The sequence below is a fragment of the Sorex fumeus genome, unplaced genomic scaffold, assembly GCF_029834395.1.
Source record: "Sorex fumeus unplaced genomic scaffold, SorFum_2.1 ptg000047l, whole genome shotgun sequence".
Taxonomy (NCBI): domain Eukaryota; kingdom Metazoa; phylum Chordata; class Mammalia; order Eulipotyphla; family Soricidae; genus Sorex; species Sorex fumeus.
The window spans coordinates 30,612,144-30,631,894 of NW_026606104.1; the positions used below are offsets into that span (position 1 = coordinate 30,612,144).

Consider the following 19,751-nt stretch of genomic DNA (forward strand, 5'->3'; position numbering starts at 1 on the left):
TTAACATATGCCTCAGAGACCTGGGCCCTACGCAAACAAGATGAGAACGCTATTCAGGTCTCCCAAAGTAGAATAGAAAGAGTTATGCTTGAAATGTCATGTTTCACTCAAATGAGAGAAAGAATCGGGAGTTCTGACATCCGTCGACGATCAAGAATCAGGGACGCTGTCTCATTTGCCAAGGTGTCGAAAATCAGATGGGCTGGTCACGTAATGAGATTTAAAGACGACCGCTGAACTAGAGCTGTTACGGACTGGATTCCACGGGCTGTCAAAAGACCGTGTGGCCGCCCGCCTACTAGACGGTCAGACTTCTTCGTCAAGATCATGAACGATCGGTTTGAGGCCCTTCATGTTCCCGGAGCGAACAGATGCCATTGGGCTACACTAGCACGCGACAGGGACAAATGGAGACGTTACTGGCGCCCGCTCGAGCAAATCGAGGACTAACGGGAAGTTAAGTGATTAAGTGATAAGTGATTGTTCATCGATTTGCTCAAGCAAGCCCAGTAACATCTTCATTTTGAGACTTGTTACTGTGTTTGGCATATTGAATACGTCACGGGTAGCTTGCTAGGCTCTCTGAGCAGGGTGGAGGAATTTAACCTGGCTCAGCCGCACTGGCTGCATGCAAGGAAAATGCCCTACCACTATGCTATCGCTCCTGGGTGTATATATATCACTTAATTTTGTAAAATTATGTTTTTAAATTTAGTTCGTTTCCCTTCATCATATATAAACTACTAGAAAGTTGAAATTTTACTTTATTAAATTTTGAATAACTTGAACAAATACCTTACTATCACTTACTTATCACTTATTATTCCTTACTATTACTTAGTATGTACTCGTTCCTAGAGCATAATAAGTGATAAATAAGTATCTTCTAAGCAAATGGGTAATATATGAAACTATGTAGAAACCTATTGATCTTGACCTTTCTGTAATTAGATTTACCCCTAATTATCACATAGCCATGTCAAATGCACATAAATATGTTTAAAAGCATATACACATATACCTAACATAATTACCAACTACTAAGCTATTTGTTAACAAATAATACATATGTCAGGACATATTAGTTAGGTATTTGCATATATATATACTTACATATATATGATTCATTGGCTTTATAACACTTGTGTGCTATAGAAAATTGCTGAAATAAATCACTAAATTTTAGTGTTTTACATAGATTTTACATAGTTCTTATGTGATTTCTAAGAAATAATATATGAATGGGCTGGAGCGATAACACAGTGGATAGGGCGTTAGCCTTGCACACAGGCCACATGGCCAATCCAAGTTTGATTGTTCCGCCCTCTTGGAGAGCCCAGCAAGCTATCGAGAGTATCTCGCCTGCATGGCAAAGCCTGGCAAGCTAACCATGATGTATTTGATATGCCAAAAACAGTACCAAGTCTCACAATGGAGATATTACTGGGCCCACTCAAGAAAATCGATGAACAACAGGAAGACAGTGCTACAGTGCTAACCTATGAATACTTTTCTTACTGATGAAAACACTCATTACAAAACACTCACTAATACGCTTACCAAGTATGCACTTGATAAAAATATCAGTGAATAAAAGAAACAGATCTCTGACTCAAAGTCAAAAGAAAAGAGTATCTGAGATATACAGAGATTTTGTGATCTATATTGAAATATAATCCCATTAGTTCATCCCATATAAAATAATTTCTTGTAAAAGAATTTATTTTAATGAATAATTAGTGTCTCCTGCCCCCGCACCTGGCTGTCCTTGCTGGGGCCCCTTGGAAGGGGGCAGGTTGAGTTTCCCTCCCTGCCCCGAGAAGAACCCCGGCAGCCAAAGACCTCCAGAACCAGCCACAACCATGCTGAGACCACTCTCCACACGCATGAAGGTACTGGCAGAGAAACAAAGGCTTGTGGGTCCCGGAGCTGAGATCTCCAAGCCTGCTCAGATCGGGGCTCAGCATCCTCCACCCAGATCCTCCATTTTCCAGTAGGCAGGGGTCACACCCACCAATGGCCCCCTGGCGCTCTGTAATCCCATCAAAGGCCAAGACCCAGAGACTATAAAACCCAGTTCCCAGAAGAGCACAACCGCATTTGCTGCTGTGCAACATCTTATTATCTTATTCTTCCTTTGGACATTCTAGCAGGCTACTGAATGTAACCTGCCCACACAGCAGTCTGGCAAACTCCCTGTGGCGTACCTAATATGCCAAATACCAGTAACAATGATGGATCTCATTCTCCTAACCCTGAAAGAAACTTGAATATGGCACTTTTTAAAATCTCAGGGCTAGGATGAAGGAGACGTTACTGATGCCTGCTTGAGGCAATCGACGAACAACAAGATGATCGTGATAGTGATCGTGAATAATTTAAAATGTAAATATTTCATGTGAACTGTCATATCAGGTAGTAAGCATAGAATATCAAGAGTTCATAGGATTTGAATATAATATAGTAATTCTATAAAAGTGATTTCTTTGATATCAACTTGTAAGAGAATGCACTTAGGTAAATGTGAGTAATGATGTAGAAACTAACAATATAGCAAATTACCTTTTAAGTCAAGTTTAGAGAGATTATGTACATAAGATTGTAGTAGGGGCACTGGCACATAGTTGTAGATAAAATTTGGCTGTTGCATTAAAAAAATAAATGCATCACTCTGAGAAAACCTGATAAAGAAATATACTTATTTATTAAATAGAGATGATAATTGAGAATCATGATCTTATTTAAATCTCTGAATACTTCGTGTTCTCTAAATATTTCCTCAGGGTCATCTTTTGGTTTATTGCAGGGTCGATTTAAAGAAGTTTTGATTTTTTTCTGATACCAGAAAAATGGAAAATTTTATTTGTAAGCTTGAAAATTCTGAATTTCCATTTTAAAAATGAAATGATTAGTCATAGCCAACGTCTTTGATGCTTCTTTTTAGTGGCTCTTTTCACAAAATATTCATATGTATTTTTCTTGACTTTCATCACTTACATCTGTTACTTATGTATTTCTTTGAATTTTCTAGGTTTTAATATAAATAAACAGAAATTTGATCTTTAGGGAAAGAATATTTTTGACTTTTCATTTTATTCCATTGTCTATGACAATGCCACTTTATTGTTGTAGCTTTATAATACTAAGTCCTGTATAAGTCCTTCAACTTTCATTCTTTTTAAAACCATGTTCAGGAGCTGGAGAGATAGTGCAGAGGGTACATACATTGCTTGCCTTGCACAGCTGACCTCGGTTGAATTCCAGACATCTCATATGTTCTCCCCAGGAACCAGCAGGAATAGTTCCTGAGTGTAGAGTCATGAGTAACTCTTAAACATCACCAGGTGTGACCCTTAAATTAATATTAAATTAATAAAATAAAATCATGTTCAGAATTTGAGGCAGCTATAACAATGCATTTTACTACAATTTGAACATAATATTTGGAATCCCACCAAAGTGTACTGTTAAGGCAAAAAGAGTTTGAGTCTTTCCTCGGCCCCCTTTTTTATTGCTGTTGTCTCAGAATTTTTATGGCTGTTGTCTAAGAATGTCTCCAACTTGCTGGTTACAAGATAATCAGACTTATTATATGGAAATGCAGATACCTAAGAAAACATTATTAGGAAAAGGGAAGAAAATAAATGATGTTTTCATGGCTCCATCTTAGAAGTCACAAAGCTTTAATTTTTTTCCACTCTATTATTTGAAGCTCTAAGGAGTTAGTACTCAGATATCTACTGGTAGAGTATAAAGTATAAAGATATCTCATACACTATGAGATAAATAATAAAATTTAGGGAATTATATGGTAAAACTTATCCAAGAAAAAAATGTAAATGAGTAAATGGAAAAAATATTTGGAAATTGGTCATATAGATTCTGCCCATGACAAATCCATCTCTGCCATTCATCATTAAACTCTTAGTATAGTGCACTTAGTAAATGTTCAAAAATTTGTTCTAAGTTTTCTTTTGCTAAGCATGTTTCCACTGAGTGAGGAAGAGAAAAACAATGTCTTATTTTAGATACTTTTCCAACAACTTTCTAGCTCAGTTTCTGGAAGACATTTGTTAGGCAGGGAGAAAAACTCCCATACAAGATGAACTTACTGAGTCATATGAAAATCTCTGGTGCCTATGTAATTTTTTTAATCTAAGTCCTATACAATTCCCAGTTGAGTTTCCTGAGTCACATGAAAATCTCTTGTGTCTATATAAAAATAGAACCATTAGAGAACAAAACTAGTTCTGGATCTATAGCTCATTGGTACAAATCTTCTTGCCTTGACTGTGTGAGGCCTTGAATTGATACCTAGCAATGGCAAACAGAAAAAGAGAAGAAAAAAACAAACTGAACTGAAACAAATAAAATTATTTATATTCTCACTGAATGTTGGGATAAAAGTAAATAGAATCATATGAAATTGTCAGTAGCTATTTTCAACCTCTCAAGAAGAAAATTTAGATATTTCAAACTAATAGGTAAGTTAGGGTTTATTATCCTTCCTTTTTCATATATATTTTCACATTCCTTTGAGCAATGTGTACTCCTTCATAATTAGGAAGATAAACATTATGGACACAGCAAAAAAACAGAGTACTTAGGAAAAAGATTATTTTTCTGATTTTACTGAAATGATACCTATTCTCTGCAAGTACAATAAAACAAAACAAAAACAAAAACAGGAAACAACATGGCAGCCTTTTGATACAAACATCTGCTAAGATACATTTATAGAAACCGGAGCCTAACAAGGAAAACTCATATTGAACTCCGGCAGTCTTAACTCAGAAAAGAAGAGGCCAAATATGACATTTCAAAAACCCCTGAGTCAAAGGGTAGACATTGGTCCTAATAGTGATTGAAAAAAAAATTCCATCAAACTTTTAGTTTATTGGAAATATGTGAAAAGAAGGAAGCTAATCTCTGAGATGACAAAATTGGGCTGTATCCTCTAATTTATGTGACCAATAGTCCACTGGCAAAGATGATGCTAGTAAGGTTCACCAGGGCCTTACCTGCACACGGGAATATTTCTGAACAGAGGTGAAACTTGCCACAACTTTATAAGAATAGTGACACTGTGGAATGAAGGTACCTGCTTTCACTAAGATAAATTCCTGGAATAAGAATCATTGGCTCTCTGTGTTATAATATTTTAAAGGTTCTTTCTTAAAATATACTGCCAAATTGTTTCCAGGAATAAAAACCTCATTGTTAATCCTAAAATTAAAAATGTTACCATGACTGCAGATTTTGAAGATAAGAATGGGTCCCTGGAGAATTCTGACTTACAAAACTGGAGAGATAGTACAGTGGGTAAGGTGTTTGCCTTGCATGCGGTGACCAGGTTTCAATCCCGAGTGCCCACATTTGGACCCCTGAGCCCTGCCAGATACCATCCCTGAGAGTTGCTAGTGTGGGCCAAAAACAAACCAACCAACAAAAGGCATTCTGGCTCTACAGCATAGACACATCTGTGTACTTAAGGTATTAACTGGCATTTTTTGTTATATAGTTTTGTAACTGTTTCACACTAGGAGGAAGGTAAATCATGAGTGCACTGTGGATTCCCTGTGATATACAACACTGCCATAGTATTCTGACTTTCCTGATGCCAACATTGCCTAAGGGGGCAACCACTATTACAGCCCTGATTTTAAGCACATTTTATGTTTTTGAACCATCCAGATATGTGAAACTGAAATTAGCCTGAGGTACCGTACAGATTTGAACTTTTATATGTAAATCTTGATGTGTTGAGGACAGCTATTGATCCTCTAGCCAAAATGAAGGAAAAGTAAAAATCTTTCCAGCCCCATGTATTGAAACTTGCATAATTTATCTTGTATTTTTGCATTTGAAATGCCTATATACCAAATAAGAATATTGAATTTAACTTAAATGTTAAGTCATTAAATAAAATCTAACCTATAAAAATCTATCGACCTACCAATTCTAAACCAGAAGTTTTTACATTTTTAATCTTATTTCAGTTTTATTTTTGCTGGCTTCACAATATGATATATAAAGTGTATATATACATATATATAAAACATATATACCTTATATACCTTATAAAGTATATATACTTTATTTCTATATATGTATATATACATGTGTACTATATATAAATAGTACATATACAGCTTACATATTTACATATACATTTATGTATATGCACATATATATCTATATATAATATAGATACATATATGTATTATACATATATATATTTATGCACATGCACACACTCTGTACATGTGTATGTGTACAGTTATCTTTTGGCACCAAAAAGCTAACTGAAAAACGTATTATTTTTCCTTCAATTAGGGAAACATGATTTTTAAATTTAGTGATATAAAATATATGCATTTGCTTGTCAAACTGAAATAAACAAAAGGTAAAGAGGGAGAAAAACTATTTCCACTTAATTTTTTTTCCATTGCATAATACTCTTTGTATTTTACCTCCTTTAGGTGGCTACTTTCTCCTCTCCATTGCTTATTGTCTTGTTTACTGCACTGCAGAACTGGCCCTGTGTTTTCCAAAGTGAAAATAACAGGGTGGGGAAAAGTTGAAATGATACCATTCTAACTCAGTATGGAGTTGCCTCTACATGCAGTTTTTCCTCTTGGGGGGGAAATGAAGATAAATGTAAGCTATTAAGGCATCATCTCTTTTGTGGGAAATAGTTTCACTTTAATTTAGATCCAAATACTCTGATTATATGATGGAAAGCCTCTTGAGAGTATAAATTAAATGAATAGAAAAGAGTGTATGGAGAGATTTTTCTGGTATCTCTCAAATCAGTGTTTCCCAAATTTATATTTGTATCTCACCCACTTTTTGGTCTAGTAACTCCAGAATCAACCTTCTGTATACTCAATATTGCAGTGTTGGAGTACACAGAACAGAACAGCAGTCTGTTTGTTATTACTTGGTTTAGTTTTGTGGGGTGGGGTACATCGGACTATGTTGTGGGTAATTTCTGTGTTTGTCCTAGAGGTAAGGGAAAGATAGGGAGGGGTTCACATGACACTAGGAATTAAACACACACGTTTCATCTGTAAAGCATTGCTAGCTGTTTCTTCTCTTTATTTAGTTACCTGAATCAACCATTTTTAACCACCATTTTCCATTCAAATGCCATTTGTTTAAAAGTCTTACCTAATGTCAACATCCCCTCCAAATCCTATTCTATAGGCAAAGTGAGATTTACTACTCTGTTCCCAAAGCACGTAATATACAAAACTTGTGTTATAGAATTTATGATCCATAGGGCTAGAGTGATAGCACAGCATTAGGGCGTTTGCCTTGCGTGTGCCCTGGACTGGCCGAAACAGGTACCATTCCTCTGCCCCTCCTTAAGAGCCTGGCAAGCTACTGAGAGTATCTCGCCTGCATGGCAAAGCCTGGCAAGCTACCCATGAGGTTTTCAATATGCCAAACACAGTAACAACAAGTTGCACAATGGAGATGCTACTGGGCCACTGGAGCAAATTGATGAACAATGGGAGGACAGTGCTGCAGTGCTACAGTTAATATATTGGATATTTCTATGATATTTGTTTTTCTATTCTCATAAAAAACTATGAAGTTTGTCTTTCTAGTCAAGTTGGTGCTCAATAAATGTTGGATGGATGGATGAATGTTTGGATGATTAAGATAAAACAAGCCATTGCCAATTTTGCTCTTAAATGTAGCTGTTAATGAAGACATAGCAAATTGACACAAATTTGCACTTTTTTTTTTGCTTTTTGGGTCACACCTGGCAATGCACAGGGGTTACTCCTGGCTTTGAGCTCAGGAATTACCCCTCACAGTGCTCAGGGGAGCATATGGGATGCTGGGAATCAAATCAGGGTTGCCAGCGTGCAAGGCAAATGCCCTACCCGATGTGCTATTGCTCCAGCCCCTAAAACAAACACTGTCCTCCCGTTGTACATTGATCTGTTTGAGCGAGCCCAGTAATGTCTCCGTTTTGAGACTTGTTGTTACTGTGTTTGGCATATTGAATGCATCGTGGGTAGCTTGCCAGGCTTTGCCCTGCGGACAAGATACTCAGGGTAGCTTGCCGGGCTCTCCTAGAGGGGTGGAGGAATCAAACCCAGCTTGCTGGGTTGGCTACTCGCAAGTCAAGCGCCCTACCGCTGTGCTATAGCGCAAGCCCCCATCTTGCACATTTTTAAAATAAAAAGGGTACAACCTTAAATTACATATCATGATTCAAAGTTTGAACCAATGTCTAAAAGTCAGAATTCTCAAATGTGTTCTTTGTGCCCAAATGCAGTTTTGGCATGTTTTATCACTAGATAAGTAAAAAATTTAGCAAGTCTGAATCTGCAACTTGCATGTTTTTTCTTCCTATCACTATTTGAGTGATGTTATGAAAGAAGCCATATAAATATCTGAAATGTCATCATCTCTAAAAAGTAAGTTGTGGGTTATAATAAAGTAGGTAAACATAAGCTGACAAGCTAGATAAACACTGTTGCTAACTTGAAGCAAAAAGACTATAAAAGACTCAGAAAATAAAGAGAGTTATTAATAAATAAATATGCATTCACCTGAAAACTTTCTTTTTCTCTTAGTTTGAGAACATTACCTTTTCTAGGAGGGGCTTATGTATTGTATCTCAGCTTTCTCTTTTTGGGGATGGACAAGAATGAAAAGAAAGGGCTATCCTTGGGAAAGGAAGACTGTTCTTTTGACATTGCCAGCCATTATCAGAGATAGGAGTGCAGAAACAATCAATTCTCCTAAGATTTATTGTTATGTCTAGCTTGTTGACTCAAGCAGTTTAGAATATCTTCAGAGATAGAGCTTATTTGAACTAACTCAGACTCCAAGTCTGGAAAGAAGGAAAATAATGTATACATACTACTTAGAGTCAAATCCTTTTGACCCTAAAATAATATAGCATTCCAAGTAAAAATTAATAATGTAACTGGTACATACTGTTCTCCCTAGTCTGTGATAGTCCTTATATTCTGTTGAATATATAGCCCTATCCGCCCGTTGTTCATCGATTTGCTGGAGCTGGCCCAGTAACGTCTCCATTGTGAGACTTGTTACTGTGTTTGGCATATCAAATACATCACGGGGAGCTTGCCAGAATTTGCCGGGCGAGATACTCTCAGTAGCTTGCCGGACTCTGCGAGAGGGGCGGAGTAATCAAACTCAGTTGGCCATGTCGGCTACATGCAAGGCAAACTCCCTACTGCTGTGCTACTGCTCCAGCCCTTTGTTGAATCTCGGCCTTTCGGCTAAGATCAAGTGTAGTATCTGTTGAATATAATTGTGTATATATTTTTGATTACTTCTCTGGATAGGCATGAAGGAAACTATGAGAGAAAATTAATTAGGAAAATACCATGCTCTTAAATGTCTTGTAGACTCCCTAAACTCAAAGAAATCTAGGGTAAAAGGTAGTATATGACTGTTGGATTTTCAGTAAAATTGTATTTTTACTATATTCTCAAGATCTGTGTTGCTGTCAGCTTTTAGTTTTGTTTGGGGGATAAACCCAGCAATGCTCAAAATTTACTCCTTGCTCAGGGGTCACTCCTGAAAACTTCTGTAAACCTATTATGGTACGGAAGATCATATTGGGATTGGAAACAGAAAAAGGCAAATACCTTACCCCTATACTATCTCTCCTACACAAGATTATGCTTTATCATCTTGAAGTCCTCTGAAATTCCCTGGGAAATTTTCACTAATAATTTGAAGAAATATTAATTTAGCTTTGCAAAAACAAAAAAAAATTGTTTGTTAAATATCCCCTGTATATAGTTTGCTTTTAATGTGCTGGTAATATATCTAGGTAGATAAATAGACACTCTTGAATAAAGTGAAGAAGGTTAAGATTACTAACCAGCCTTGTTCTTATGTTCTATGAAAAGAAAATAGACAGTGAAAAAATAAATACTATTCACAATGACATCCTTATTACTCCAAGTAAGACTCTAGAAAAAGAGTAGGAAAGAAACAGAGTGCTATGAGTACAAATTGTTATTTCAATAAGGTACATACTCAGAAAAATCTGTCATGGTTCAAGATGATGAAATTCATAAATAGTATTACGCTTTAAGTTATATTTTAATAGGTAAATATTTACTCAGAAATTCACATTTTTAACCCTTATGGTAAATGTTCAAGGTAAAGGGGAACGCATTGAAGAGAGGAAATTCAAACAAGACACTGATAAAATGGAGTCAGTTTTATTCTTAGTTCCTAGTTTGCTTGGTACACATACTCAGACAACAGATTTAGGAATTTAGTGCATAATTCAAATATATATATATATTAAATTTAAACAGATTGTTTGTAAGCAGCCTGTAACATGTGGGAGGATAGATATGCAAAGCACTGTCTAAGAAATTTTATTTTACACCCTCAAGAAGCAGGTGGATTTTGTTCTCTGTATATTTTGGTTACAGTAAATGATAAACAAATGTTTCTCAGTAATCTATGTGTATGGGCTCAATTAAATAGATACCCCACTCACTTCTTAGTTCCAGCAGGCTATAGAAGGTCACAAAATGAATCTGTATTTGTGATCTTTCATGGACTCTTACAGCTTAAGAAACTAATGGGGTATTTAATTGGTTCCAATGAGCCAATGCAGCATTCCAGATTTAAATAATCAAAATCCTGTATTTATAGTTAAGATAACCATCAAATATATCCTCTAAGGGTTTTCAATATTGTGTGTAACTTATCCTGACATCTCATGCAACTTGGTGTAGGTGTAGACTCAATTTTTCTTATTATTTCTAAAAATTATATGGATAGACATTTAATATAAATACTGTACGCATATGATTTCTATAAAACATTGATTTATCATCTTTCTTCTTTTGCTTTTTGGATCACACCCGGCAATGCACAGGAGTTTCTTTTGGCTTTGCACTCAGGAATTACTCCTGGCGGTGCTCAGGGGACCATATGGGATGCTGGGAATCAAACCCGGGTCAGCCACGTGCAAGGCAAATGCCCTATCTGCTGTGCTATCACTCCAGCCCCCTGATTTGTCATCTTTTTGTTGAATGCTCACAGTTGAAATGATTATCTTCCAGATTATAAAGTTAACTATGTGGAAGTTTAATGTGCATGTTAAATAAACAAAAAAAAAAGTTGTTCTATTTATATAGATTAGAAAACATGCATACATTTAAAAAATATGCAACCATTCACAAACTGAATTTCTCATTACAGTAAAGTGATGGGGAATAATGCATCCATATGCATATATTTTATGAAATTTAAATCAACAAAATATTTAATTACTTTTTTAAATTTATCTATAGATATTTCTAACTATAAAACATCCTTTCACCTTAAATTCATAGATGAGAATACAGGTCAGTAGTATTTGAAATGGGAGTCATAAATAATTAAAGACCATGTAGATTATGGCACTGAAGATTCAACAATAAGTCTCTTAAATGTTTATGAAAATTAAAATTCTATACAACTTTAAATCTTCTAATCTCTGTTGTTTATAAATCTCCCAACATTGCAAATTATGTCTAACTGATGTTATACAATATTTATGTACCCAAGTATAAAATTCTGTTCATTCCCAAATAGAGTTCCATTATAAGAAAGATACTTTGTGATTTAGTGTGAAATCTATTACTTGTACCTCTTGTTTTTATTTATAATGTTATGATTAGGTGAGAGTGGAAATAATGTTATAAGCATTTTTACTATATAAGACACATTTACATTTAGATGAATAGATTATATCTATCCTTCCCCCTCTATACCATAGATAATAATACTTAAAAATATTGTGCACATCAAACTACATCTTAACATTCATTTATTAAGGACAGAGAGATACTGTTGCATTGCCTGGCTTGATCCTCTGCACCGCATTCAGATTCCAGTTTACCAGAACTAACCCCTGAGCACAGAGCCAAGAGTAAGGCTTGACAAAAGTCAAGTGTTGTTTACTCCCATTCCCCCAATTAAGTTATTTAATAAGTAAATTGTTGGACTAACTGAAAATATCTGTTCCTTTTAAAGCACATTATTTATTCATTAATTTTCAAATGGGAAGGCTTGAGGAAGTTTAAAATGAACTACATAGAAAATGAACATGTGTCTAAAGTAGTCATGCTATTTTGGCTTGCTTTTGTTTTTCTGTTTTTCTCTGTAAGTGCATATAACACTGAGCAAAGAATAAGACATGCTTCTATGTAATTCAAAAAGATAAATACATTTCTTCCCACTTGCGTGATTGTGTTATTTGTGTACAAATTGTGGAGGACTGTATGTAGCAAAAATACTATCAGAACTAGAGGGGCTGATGAAGGAGACATCATCATTCTTCTCTGCTTCTGCCACTTAGAGTAAAAAACATCTCTTTATTTCCACATTTTCCCTTTGCCTGATGCTCCCTGGAATTATACCAAACTCTCTTATTTCTGTTATCCCTCTTTGAGTTTACTATTAATTCTTTATTGTAAGTAACACATCATGAATAGATTTTCACCTAAGTTTTCCTACATGATTCACTTAAAAATAAACTGATCAAATCTAAGAGATTATTGGCTTTCAGGAGCTCAAGGGATAGAAGAAAGTTTAAAGGATGATATATGTGATTTCTATTGACTACAGCTTTTTTTAGAGGATAAGTTGTAAATTAATTGTGTTGATGATAGTAGAACTCATAGCACCATAATATTGTATACTTTAAGAAGAACTGGATATCAAATACATGAGCACTTAATCTTTGACAAAGGAGCAAGAAATGTGAAGTGGAACAAGGAAAGCCTCTTCATCAAGTGGTGCTGGGAAAACGGATAGCTACGTGCAAAAAGTAAACTCTGACCTCTGTCTAATGCCAGGCACAAAAGTCAGATCAAAGCGGATTAAAGATCTCAATATCAGACATGAATCCATAAGGTACATAGAGGAAAATGTAGGCAGAACTCTCCACAACATTGAAGCTAAAAACATCTTTAAGGATGAAACAGCACTGGCCGTGCAAGTGGAAGCAAACATAAACAAATGGGAATACATTAAATTAAGAAGCTTCTGCACTTCAAAAGAAACAGTCACCAAAATATAGAAAGAGCCCACAGAATGGGAAAGAATATTTACCCAATACCCATCTGATAAGGGACTATTATCCAGGATATACAAGACACTAGTAGAATTGTACAGGGAAAAAAAAAAAACTACAACCCCATAAAAAAGTGGGGAGAAGAAATGAACAGAAGTTTCCTCAAAAAAGAAATACAAATGGCCAAAAGGCACATGAAAAAATGCTACAAATCACTAGCCATCAGGGAGGTAAAGGTAAAGGTAAAGGCCCTCCCGTTGATCGTCGATTTGCTCGAGCGGGCCCAGTAACGTCTCCATTGGAGACTTTGTTGTTACTGTGTCTGGCATATCGAATACTCTCGGTAGCTTGCCGGGCTCTCCGAGAGGGGCGGAGGAATCGAACTCAGGTCGGCCACGTTGGCTGCGTGTAAGGCGAACGCCCTACCCGCTGTGCTATCGCTCCAGCCAGCCATCCATCAGGGAGATGCAAATCAAAACAACAATGAGAGATCATCTCACACCACAGAGACTGGCACACATTCAAAAGAACAAAAGCAACCAGTGCTAGCGTAGATGTGGGGAAAAAGGGACACTCTTTCACTGTTGGTGGAAATGCCCACAAGTCCAGTCTTTCTGGAAAACAATATGGACAGTCCTTCAAAAACTAGAAATTGAGCTTCTATATGGCCCCGCAATACCACTTCTGGAAATATATCCCGAGGATGCAAAAAATCACAATAGAAATGACACTTGTACCTATATGTTCATTGCGGCAATGTTAACAATAGCCAAAATCTGGGAAAAAACCCAAGTGCCCTAGAACAGATGAGTGGTTAAAGAAACTTTGGTAAATCTACACAATGGAATACTATACAGCTGTCAGGAGAGATGAAGTCATGAACTTTGCTTATAAATGGATAGACATGGATAATATCATGCTAAGTGAAATGAGTCAGAAAGAGAGGGACAAAAATAGAAGGACTGCACTCATTTGTGGGGTATAAAAAACATAACATGAAGCTGACACCTAAGGCTAGTAGAGAAACAGGACAGATAGATTGCTCCATAGCAGGAAGCCTGCCTCATGAGCAAAGGGGAGAAGGCAGCTGGAATAAGGAAGGCATCACTAAGAAAAAGATAGCTGGAGGAATCGGTCAGGATGGGAGATGTGTGTAGAAAGTAGATAAAGGACCAAACATGATGACCTCTCAGGGTCTGTATTGCAAACCATAATGCCCAAAAGCAGAGAGAGATTATGAGGAACCATGTCTGCCATGGAGACAGGGGGAGATTGGGAGGGTGGTATACCAGGGATATTGGTGGTGGGAGTGTGCACTGGTAGAGGGATGGGTGTTTGATCATTGTGTGATTGTAACCTAAACATGAAAGCTTGTAAATATCTCATGGTGATTCAATAAAATTTTTAAAAAAGAACTGGATATATAAATATACAAATTCAATTTTATGGAGTCAGAGAGATAGTACAGTCAGAAAGGCACATGCCTTGCATGCAGCTGACCCTGATTCAGTCTCTGACATACTGGTCCCCCAATAACCACTAGGAAAGTCCTGATAGTAGAGCCAGAATTAATTCCTGAGTATACCATGTATCACCTAATACTCCTACCCTAGAAAAAAATACAACATATCGTTGCTTGGTTGCACTCAGACACATGCTTATTAAATATAGTTTATTCATGTAAGATGGCAAAGAAAGACATTGGTCTTTTCTTAGTCATCTCTCTATCTTTTTCATATATTCTTTAAATATTCTCTAAACTTTGTTCACGTCCATTGTTTCTAGAATCTTCCCTCTGTGAGACTCAGTAAAACTTAGAAGACATTAGAAGTTAGGAAAGAAAGTTTAAAACTTAAATTCACTATGCATTTGCTTTGAATATTCAGCAAAGTAACACCTGTCTTTTGCTTCCATAATCTACAGTGCATACGAAGGAATTCATTGATCCTTTTTACACTCAGCATCTGTTGCCAACAGGTGCTACATTCTGGGAAGAAGAACCTTGCAAGAGGGATTTTCCCTTATTAACAGCCACTTTCCAGAAATATCTTCCCTATGGCATATCCTGGATCACAAGGCTCTACCAAGTGGTTGCATTCACTGAGATGCCATATCACACCTGGAATTAAACACTATTCCCCAATCATATAGTTGCCGATAGTTAGATATCAAATATGAGTTTATTGCTAAGGGAGGTAGCTGATTATCTGTGTGTTCAGATACTTGTGCTCAGTATTAGTTTACCACTTTAAATACAGACAGATGTCTAAAATGAAAGTAAACTATTTTAAGATATGATAGAATCAACAAAATGCAATTTAGAGGACTGAATGCCTGGTTTTATGGCACACTATAATTTATCTGAAATATACATTTGCATACATCTGTCCAAATATGTTTGGACAAATTAGAATATATTTGAAATATATATTAAAAATTCCAGGCTACACTTGCTTCTATGTACTATAATCAAAATAAGGAAAGTATTATATGTTTTTTTAAATTATGAGCATAAGTATGTCTGTATTTGTGTGTATGTCTATTTGTGCATACATGCATAGATATATACACTTATTTAAGAGTTTACACCTAACCAAACAGAAGTTTTACTCTATAAATTTACTTTTATTGACTCTCATTTTCACCAATAAGTCATGAATGTTTTACTCCAATTTCTTTCTAAAGTTTTTTAATATCTTTATTTCTATTCTGTTTCAATGAAACTTGATCACTTGATCACTTGACTTCCCGTTATTCGTCGATTTGCTCGAGCGGGTGCCAGTAAAGTCTCCATTTGTCCCTGTTGCGTGCTAGTGTAGCCCAATGGTGTCTGTTCGTTCTAGGAACACGAAGAGCCTCAAATCGATCATTCAGGATCTTGATGAAGAAGTCTGACCATCTGGTAGGTGGGCGGCCACGCAGTCTTTTGACATCCAGTGGAATCGAGTCGATAAGGGCTCTAGTCCAGTAGTCGTCATCAAATCTCATTATGTATCCAGCCCATCTGATTTTTGACACGTTGGCAAACGAGACAGTGTCCCTGATTCTTGATCTTTGACAGAGGTCAAAACTCCGGATTCTTTCTTTCATTTGAGTAAAACGTGATACTCCAAGCATAGCTCTTTCAATTCCTCTTTGGGAGACCTCAATAGTATTCTCATCCTGTTTGTGTAGGGCCCAGGTCTCTGAGGCATATGTTAATGCAGGAAGAACAGTGGAATCAAAGAGATGTGCCTGGAGCCAGAGGTTCTTTGTCCTCTTAGATATTTCTTCAATGCTCTTGAAGTTGGTCCAAGCATCTCTCTTCGTCCTGCGCAACTCAGGTGCCAGGTCATTCATCATGTTGACTTCTCGACCTAGGCACACATAACTGTTGCATTCGGAGATGGTCATTCCGTTGAGAGCGAATGGAGTGTCACGAAAGAGACTGTTTCTCAAACATTGTCTTCGTCAGATTCAGCTGTAATCCGACCTTTCCACACTCACAGTGGAAGTCGGCCAGCATTTGTGCCGCTTGGATAATGTTTGGTGTTATTAGAACAAAGTCATCAGCAAAGCGGAGGTGGTGTAGTTGTAAACCATGTATCTTCACTCCTATTCCTTCCCATTCCATTGAATTAAACTAAGAAAAAGTTTAGTGTTTGGAATGACTTTCAATTTTTTACATGTGTTATAAGACCTCAGTGAAGAGTTTAATGATAATATATTTTAAATACTAAAGTCTGCTATTTACAAAGTTGCAATAGTATATGCCTTCTCTAGATTCATATAAAATCAAATACCTTATATTTAAAATCAAATCATTCTACATTTTCTTATAACAATATTTATGATCCATTAAGAATTCAAAAATTATATTTGAAGCACAGATATGACAGTTTTCACTTATAAATTTTTAGCAATAGAATTTCTCTTGCTTAAAGAAGTGATAACAGAATAATTAAAATAATTGCAGTAAATATAATAGTTTTATCATAACTATCAAAGTACCATTTTATCATTTATTCAGCTTCAATTTGTAGCTTCAGCATTGTTTTTTTGGTCACACCTGGTTGTGCTCAGGGTATATTTCTGGCTGTACATTCAGGGATCACACCTGACAATGTTCAGGGGACCATACTGGGTGCTGGGAATTGAACAAAGCAGGGTTGGCCACATACAAGGCAAATACCCTACCTGTTATGCTATCTCTCTGGCTCTCAACAGATGATTTCCATATAGTAACAAGAATCTACTGCATAAATCAGTCATATATACAAGCAATTAAGTTTTGAGAGTTATTTTAAAAGGCAATCATTTTAAAATAATTCAAAAACCATATATGTATTTCAGCATTCCTTTACTACTTAACTTTTATGTCAGTTTTTCTAAGTCCTCTAACCTATATTGACTTTCTTTAATGCTCACAGCAGTAGTATTTGATTTGCTCTGTTAGTAAACTTTTTCATATGAAGACAAAAGGCTCTTATAGATTAAATAATTTGTTCTAAATAACCAGGTTATCTAGGGCCCAGGATTCAGATACAGACCCTTTGTTGTTGGTATTTGAGAGAATATACATATTTTAATCCTAGAAGTTAATTTATTTTTTCCCATGTTATATTTTTTTTATTTTTTTTATTAGTGAAACACCATGAGGTACAGTTGTAGACTTACAAATTTTTGTGCTTGGGTTTCAGTTGTACAATGATCAAGTACCCATCCCTTCACCAGTGCCCATTCTCCACCACCACTAATTCCAGTATCCTCCCACACACCTCATCCCCCCATCCCACACTGCTTCTGTGGCAGGGCACTCCCTTTTGTTCTCTCTCTCTGTTGGGGTGCGTGATTTGCAAAAAAGGCATTGAGTGGCAATCATGTTCAGTCTAGAGTCTACTTTCAGCATGCTTCTCCCATCCTGGGAGGATCCTTCCAACACCCTTTATTTGGTGCTCCCTTCTCTATCTGAGCTGCCTTTACCCCTAGAGTGTGCGACTGGCCTCCAAGCCATGGAGTAAACCTCCTGGTACTTATCCCAGCTATTCTTGAGTGTTAGTCTCCTATTTTGTTACTTTATGTTCCCCAGATGAATGCAATCTTTCTATGTCTGTCCCTCTCTTTCTGACTCATTTTGCTCAGCATGATACTTTCCATGTAGTACCATTTGTATGTAAATTTCATGACTTCATCCTTTCTGACAGCTACATAGCACTTCATTATGTAGATGTACCAAAGTTTCTTTAACCAGTCATCCGTTCTCGGGCAGTCAGGTTTCTTCCATATTCTAACTATTGTAAGCAGTGCTGCAATGAACAGACAAATGCAGATGTCACTTCAACTACACTTTTTTGCCTCTCCGGGGTATATTCCCAGGAGTGGTATTACTAGGTCAAATGGGAGCTCAATTTCTAGTTTTTTGAGAATCATCCATACTGTTTACCAAAAGGGCTGAACTAGTTGGCAATCCCACCAGCAGTGAAGGAGGATCCCTTTCTCTCCGCATCCATGCCCGCACTGATTGCTTTTGTTATTTTGGATGTGGGCCAGTCTCTGTGGTCTGAAATGATACCTCATTGTTGTTTTGATCTGCATCTCCCTGATGATTAATGATGTAGAGCATTTTCTCATGCGCATTTTAGCTATTCAGATTTCTTCTTTGAGGAAGTTTCTGTTCATTCCGTTGCCCCATTTTCTGATGGGGTTGGATGTTTTCTTCTTGTGGAGTTCAACCAGTACTTTGTATATCCTTGATATCATCCCCTTGTCGGATGTGTATTTGGCAAATATCCTTTCCCATTCTGTAGACTGTCTTTGTATTTTGGTCACTGTTTCTTTGGAGGTGCAAAAGCTTCTTAGTTTAAGTTAGTCCCATTTGTCTATCTCTGTTTTCACTTGCTTTGCCAGTGGCATGACATGTTTGAAGATACCGTTAGCTAAACCTAGAAGTTAATTTAGAGACTTTTCCTAACCAACATTCCCAAAAGTGTGGTCCATCATCAAATGTTACAGAGTTCTTTCATAATTTTATACATTACAATAAAAAGACAACATAATATCTTTCCCTTATCGCTGAGATTTATGGTGTAAAAGGGCATGACAAAGATTCCAAATAAACCATGAAGTGGGATTTTTCAACCAAAGGTTTTCAAACAATGCAATCAAGAAAATTTACATTGAACTCAACATGTATAGCCATTAGGATTTGTCTTCCTTAGAACCTAAATGCTAAATTCAACCAAACCACTTCACAGATAGAATATTAAAACCCAAAATGCCATTGTTACCTAACCATCTCACCTTCCAATCCCATCCTTATTTAGCCTTCCTCTTAAAATCTGCATAGAGGCGTGGCAGTTGTGCTATCTCAGGTATCTTCCAGATTTCCATTTTTATTTAGGCATGTTAACAGGAAAATGATAAATTAAACTATGGCTACATGGCTTAAACAGTATGACTATATTTGAGTTTACTAAATATCAAATATCTACAAAAATATTAAATAATAAGCAGGCTTTTGTTATTAAATATTCCATTTAGTTGACTAAAAATAGTGAAACGTAAAATTATCTGTAAAACAGACACAACAAGAGAATCAGAGGACCAAGAGAAATTGTTTAGTTATAAACTAAAAATATTTCAACATGAGAGCTGGTTGCATAATATTATGAAGTCAATCATCCATCTG

General features: G+C 36.3%; 1 protein-coding gene and 1 pseudogene across 1 annotated transcript in view; both read left to right on the forward strand.

The window, feature by feature from the left end:
• Positions 1-19,751, forward strand: part of NEGR1 (neuronal growth regulator 1) — a 966,318-nt gene that overhangs the window by 547,883 nt on the left and 398,684 nt on the right. The gene's annotated exons all lie outside the window — the stretch shown is intronic.
• LOC130032267 (uncharacterized) lies at positions 9,253-9,331 on the forward strand (annotated as a pseudogene).